The sequence below is a fragment of the Sander vitreus genome, chromosome 23 (assembly GCF_031162955.1).
Source record: "Sander vitreus isolate 19-12246 chromosome 23, sanVit1, whole genome shotgun sequence".
In the NCBI taxonomy this organism is placed as follows: domain Eukaryota; kingdom Metazoa; phylum Chordata; class Actinopteri; order Perciformes; family Percidae; genus Sander; species Sander vitreus.
In genome coordinates, this window is record NC_135877.1 from 22,854,449 (window position 1) to 22,860,184 (window position 5,736).

The 5,736-nt window shown below is 48.4% G+C and overlaps 1 protein-coding gene and 1 long non-coding RNA gene across 9 annotated transcripts in view; one reads left to right on the forward strand and one right to left on the reverse strand.

Annotated features, from left to right (window-relative positions):
* Positions 1 to 76, forward strand: part of LOC144537726 (glutamate dehydrogenase, mitochondrial-like) — a 27,203-nt gene extending 27,127 nt beyond the window's left edge. The window contains exon 13 of the mRNA XM_078281577.1: positions 1 to 76. This exon is cut by the window's left edge and continues 1,054 nt beyond it. The gene's annotated coding sequence lies outside the window, so the exon portion shown is untranslated.
* A 939-nt stretch (positions 77 to 1,015) lies between these two features.
* On the reverse strand, positions 1,016 to 3,077 carry LOC144537732 (uncharacterized). 8 transcript variants are annotated; one of them, XR_013503883.1, is made up of 5 exons: positions 2,067 to 2,141; positions 1,603 to 1,981; positions 1,518 to 1,558; positions 1,263 to 1,303; positions 1,016 to 1,176 (listed from the first exon to the last, which is right to left on the reverse strand). It is a non-coding gene; the product is annotated as an uncharacterized LOC144537732 (long non-coding RNA). The 8 variants fall into 8 exon arrangements; XR_013503881.1 differs by lacking the exons at positions 1,518 to 1,558; positions 2,067 to 2,141 and adding exons at positions 2,153 to 2,324; positions 2,451 to 2,522 and having other exon boundaries at positions 1,016 to 1,303; XR_013503885.1 differs by lacking the exon at positions 1,518 to 1,558 and having other exon boundaries at positions 1,016 to 1,303; positions 1,603 to 1,643; positions 1,687 to 1,981.
* Positions 3,078 to 5,736: the final 2,659 nt, after the last annotated feature.

The window sequence follows — 5,736 nt, forward strand, 5'->3', positions numbered from 1 at the left end:
CCTTCATCACGTCTGTTTACCAAGGACAGGAACTTCCTGTTTCACAGCTTTAAAGACATATCAACCCAAAGATATATGGAGAACTTATATATATATATATATAATATGTAATATATAAAAGCCTTAATGTCTCCCGCAGCACCAAACGTACGTAGACGCCGTCATTTACAAGCGGAAACGCTTCCAGGATTAATCCAATTAATGCTAACTAAAATGATTCATATGTTTAGATTAGTCTCCTGAGGATCTGGAAGTGATTAAAGGTCAATTCCAGCACAAAATGAACCCAGCGGTTAATAACATATGCTTTCATGCTAATTGAATGCGTCTCTAGCTTGAAACAAGCTAGCGCTACTGCTAATTAGCATGCTAACGCTAGCTTTCGGGCCACATGGTAAATCACTATTTGTACACCACTAACGAGGCTGAAAGTATCACCACACTTCAACGTTAGCATAATGAGCGTCCCTACATGTTAACACAAGCATTGAGAACAGGAAGTGTACAGACGTTCATGTTTACATGCGGGCGCCATCTTGGGAAAACAGTCACGACCAGTCGTATTACTTATTTTTGGGGGATTTTCCCTTTTGTTAAACAGTGACAGTGGATAGACAGGAAAGGTGGGAGAGCGAGATGGGGGATGACACGCAGCAAAGGGCCGCAGGTCGGACTCGAACTGTAAAAGGGGACTGTGTGATACCATTTAGACGTATTGTCAATAATAGGAGGTAAACTGGGGAATAGCTCGCCCCCCCCAATAAGAGAGAGTCCTTCAACACCTTTAACAAACAGCTGACTCACTGTTAACTGTCACCCATATGCTTTGTTTTGTCAGTGTATATGTCACCATTATGTCTACCTTTTAATGTATAGTGAATGAGTGCTGTATGACTGCAGATGTCTCTGTTAGTGCTATGTCACCTGCCTAGGGACTGCAGATGTCTCTGTTAGTGCTATGTCAGCTGCCTAGGGACTGCAGATGTCTCTGTTAGTGCTATGTCAGCTGCCTAGGGACTGCAGATGTCTCTATGTCAGTCCTATGTCACCTGCCTAGGGACTGCAGATGTCTCTATGTCAGTCCTATGTCACCTGCCTAGGGACTGCAGATGTCTCTATGTTAGTCCTATGTCAGCTGCCTAGGGACTGCAGATGTCTCTGTTAGTGCTATGTCACCTGCCTAGGGACTGCAGATGTCTCTATGTCAGTCCTATGTCACCTGCCTAGGGACTGCAGATGTCTCTATGTCAGTCCTATGTCACCTGCCTAGGGACTGCAGATGTCTCTGTTAGTCCTATGTCACCTGCCTAGGGACTGCAGATGTCTCATGTTAGTCCTATGTCACCTGCCTAGGGACTGCAGATGTCTCTATGTTAGTCCTATGTCACCTGCCTAGGGACTGCAGATGTCTCTATGTTAGTCCTATGTCACCTGCCTAGGGACTGCAGATGTCTCTCTGTTAGTCCTTTGTCACCTGCCTAGAGACTATAGATGTCTCTATGTTAGTCCTATGTCACCTGCCTAGGCACTGCAGATGTCTCTGTTAGTCCTATGTCACCTGCCTAGGGACTGCAGATGTCTCTATGTCAGTCCCTATGTCACCTGCCTAGGGACTGCAGATGTCTCTGTTAGTCCTATGTCACCTGCCTAGGGACTATAGATGTCTCTATGTCAATCCTATGTCACCTGCCTAGGGACTGCAGATGTCTCTGTTAGTCCTATGTCACCTGCCTAGGGACTATAGATGTCTCTATGTCAATCCTATGTCACCTGCCTAGGGACTGCAGATGTCTCTATGTTAGTCCTATGTCACCTGCCTAGGGACTGCAGATGTCTCTATGTTAGTCCTATGTCACCTGCTTAGGGACTGCAGATGTCTCTGTTAGTCCTATGTCACCTGCCTAGGGACTGCAGATGTCTCTATGTTAGTCCTATGTCACCTGCCTAGGGACTGCAGATGTCTCTGTTAGTCCTATGTCACCTGCCTAGAGACTATAGATGTCTCTATGTCAGTCCTATGTCACCTGCCTAGGACTGCAGATGTCTCTATGTCAGTCCTATGTCACCTGCCTAGGGACTGCAGATGTCTCTATGTTAGTCCTATGTCACCTGCCTAGGGACTGCAGATGTCTCTATGTTAGTGCTATGTCACCTGCCTAGGGACTGCAGATGTCTCTATGTCAGTCCTATGTCACCTGCCTAGGGACTGCAGATGTCTCTATGTCAGTCCTATGTCACCTGCCTAGGGACTGCAGATGTCTCTCTGTTAGTCCTTTGTCACCTGCCTAGGGACTGTCGAAGTCTCTATGTTAGTCCTATGTCACCTGCCTAGGGACTGCAGATGTCTCATGTTAGTCCTATGTCACCTGCCTAGGGAATGCAGATGTCTCTATGTTAGTCCTATGTCACCTGCCTAGGGACTGAAGATGTCTCTGTCAGTCCTATGTCACCTGCCTAGAGACTATAGATGTCTCTATGTCAGTCCTATGTCACCTGCCTAGGGACTGCAGATGTCTCTATGTCAGTCCTATGTCACCTGCCTAGGGACTGCAGATGTCTCTATGTCAGTCCTATGTCACCTGCCTAGAGACTATAGATGTCTCTATGTTAGTCCTATGTCACCTGCCTAGGGACTGAAGATGTCTCTGTCAGTCCTATGTCACCTGCCTAGAGACTATAGATGTCTCTATGTCAGTCCTATGTCACCTGCCTAGAGACTATAGATGTCTCTATGTCAGTCCTATGTCACCTGCCTAGGGACTATAGATGTCTCTATGTCAATCCTATGTCACCTGCTTAGGGACTGCAGATGTCTCTGTTAGTCCCTATGTCACCTGCCTAGGGACTGCAGATGTCTCTATGTTAGTCCTATGTCACCTGCCTAGGGACTGCAGATGTCTCTGTTAGTGCTATGTCACCTGCCTAGGGACTGCAGATGTCTCTATGTTAGTCCTATGTCACCTGCCTAGGGACTATAGATGTCTCTATGTCAATCCTATGTCACCTGCCTAGGGACTGCAGATGAAAAGAAGTTATTGTGTTAACATGTAGGGACGCTCATTATGCTAACGTTGAAGTGTGGTGATACTTTCAGCCTCGTTAGTGGTGTGAATAGAGATTTGTGTTTACGTTCTCTGTGCCCTGAATACTAGTGATGGCCAAATGAAGCTTAACGACGCTTCATGAACCATATTCTTCGTTATCCGAGCCCACTAGATGGCGCTCTCTGACCACACTGAGTTACCATTCCTTGAGCCTTTTTCTTTAAACCAAGAGCGCCATCTAGTGGGCTCAGAAAATAAAGAAAAGGGTTCATGAAGCTTCGTTAAGCTTCATTTGGCCATCACTGCTGAATACTAGCGTTGTAAGCTAACCAGCGGGCCGCGCTAGCGTCTTTCAAGCTACAAACACAATGGATTAGCATGAAAACATGTCCCACAGAGAGACAGAGACAGAGTGGGGACACATCTGTTATTAACCCCTAGGTTCATTTTGCGCCATAATTGTCCTTTTAAGCTTTAATAATTGTATAAAATGTTTGTCAGAAGAACTCAAACGGTTGTCGGGTGTCCACGTACGTTTGGCGTTACGTTGTGTCTCTCTACGTGTGTGTCTCTACGTGTGTGTCTCTACGTGTGTGTCTCTACGTGTGTGTCTCTACGTGTGTGTCTCTACGTGTGTGTCTCTGCGTGTGTGTCTCTCTACGTGTGTGTCTCTACGTGTGTGTCTCTACGCGTGTGTGTCTCTACGTGTGTCTCTCTACGTGTGTCTCTCTACGTGTGTGTATCTACGTGTGTCTCTACGTGTGTGTCTCTACGCGTGTGTCTCTCTACGTGTGTGTCTCTACGCGTGTGTCTCTCTACGTGTGTGTCTCTACGTGTGTGTCTCTACGTGTGTGTCTCTCTACGTGTGTGTCTCTACGTGTGTGTATCTACGTGCGTCTCACGCGTGTCTCTACGTGTGTCTCTACGTGTGTCTCACGTGTCTCTACGTGTGTGTCTATCTACGTGTGTGTCTCTACGTGTGTGTATCTCACGTGTGTATCTACGTGTCTGTCTCTACGCGTGTGTCTCTACGTGTCTGTCTCCGTGTGTGTCTCTCCGTGTGTCTCACGTGTCTGTCTCCGTGTGTGTCTCACGTGTGTCTCTACGTGTGTGTATCTACACGTGTCTCTACGTGTGTGTCTCTACGCGTGTGTCTCACGTGTGTGTCTCCACGCGTGTGTCTCTACGTGTGTGTCTCTACGTAGTGTATCTACGTGTGTCTCTACGTGTGTGTCTCTACGTGTGTGTCTCTACGTGTGTCTCTCTCTACGTGTGTCTCTATGCGTGTCTCTACGTGTGTCTCTACGTGTGTGTCTCTACGTGTGTCTCTCACGCTGTGTGTCTCTACGTGTGTCTCACGTGTCTCTCACGCGTGTGTCTCTACGTGTGTCTCTACGTGTGTCTGTGTCTCACGTGTCTGTCTCTACGCGTGTGTCTCTACGCGTGTGTCTCTACGTGTATCTACGTGTCTGTCTCACGTGCGTGTCTCACGTGCTGTCTCCCTGTGTGTCTCCGTGTGTCTCTACGTGTCTGTCTCCATGTGTGTCTCACGTGTGTGTCTCACGCGTGTGTATCTACACGTGTCTCTACGTGTGTCTCTACGTGTGTGTCTCTACGCGTGTGTCTCTACGTGCTACGTGTCTCTCACGTGTGTCTCTACGGTGTGTCTACGTGTGTGTCTCTACGTGTGTATCTCACGCGTGCCTCTACGCGTGTCTCACGTGTCTCACGCGTGTGTCTCTACGCGTGTGTCTATCTACGCAGTGTCTCTACGTGTGTATCTACGTGTGTTCACGTGTCTGTCTCTACGTGTGTCTCTACGCGTGTGTCTCTACGCGTGTGTCTCTACGCGTCTGTCTCCGTGTGTGTCTATCTACGCGTGTGTCTCTACGTGTGTCTCTACGAGTGTCTCTACGTGTGTGTCTCTACGTGTGTCTCTACGTGTGTGTCTCTACGTGTGTGTCTATCCACGTAGTGTCTCTACGTGTGTATCTACGTGCGTGTGTATCTACGTGCGTCTCTACGCGTGTCTCTACGCGTGTCTCTACGTGTGTCTCTACGTGTGTGTCTCTACGCGTGTGTCTCTCTACGCGTGTCTCTACGTGTGTGTCTCTACGTGTGTGTCTCTCTACGCGTGTGTCTCTACGTGTGTGTCTCTCTACGCGTGTGTCTCCGTGTGTGTCTCTACGTGTGTGTCTCTACGCGTGTGTGTGTCTCTACGTGTGTGTCTCTACGTGTGTCTCTCTACGTGTGTCTCTCTACGTGTGTGTCTCTCTACGTGTGTGTCTCTACGTGTGTGTCTCTACGTGTGTGTCTCTACGTGTGTGTCTCTACGTGTGTCTCTCTACGTGTGTGTCTCTCTACGTGTGTGTCTCTATGTGTGTCTCTACGCGTGTGTCTACGCGTCTGTCTCCGTGTGTGTCTCTACGTGTGTGTCTCTGCGTGTGTGTCTCTACGTGTGTGTCTCTCTACGCGTGTGTCTCTACGCCTGTCTCTACGCGTGTCTCTACGCGTGTGTCTCTACGTGTGTGTCTCTACGCGTGTGTGTCTCTACGTGTGTGTCTCTGTGTGTGTCTCTACGTGTGTGTCTCTACGTGTGTGTCTCTACGTGTGTCTCTACGCGTGTGTCTCTACGTGTGTGTCTCTACGTGTGTGTCTCTACGTGTGTGTCTCTACGCGTGTGTGTCTCTAC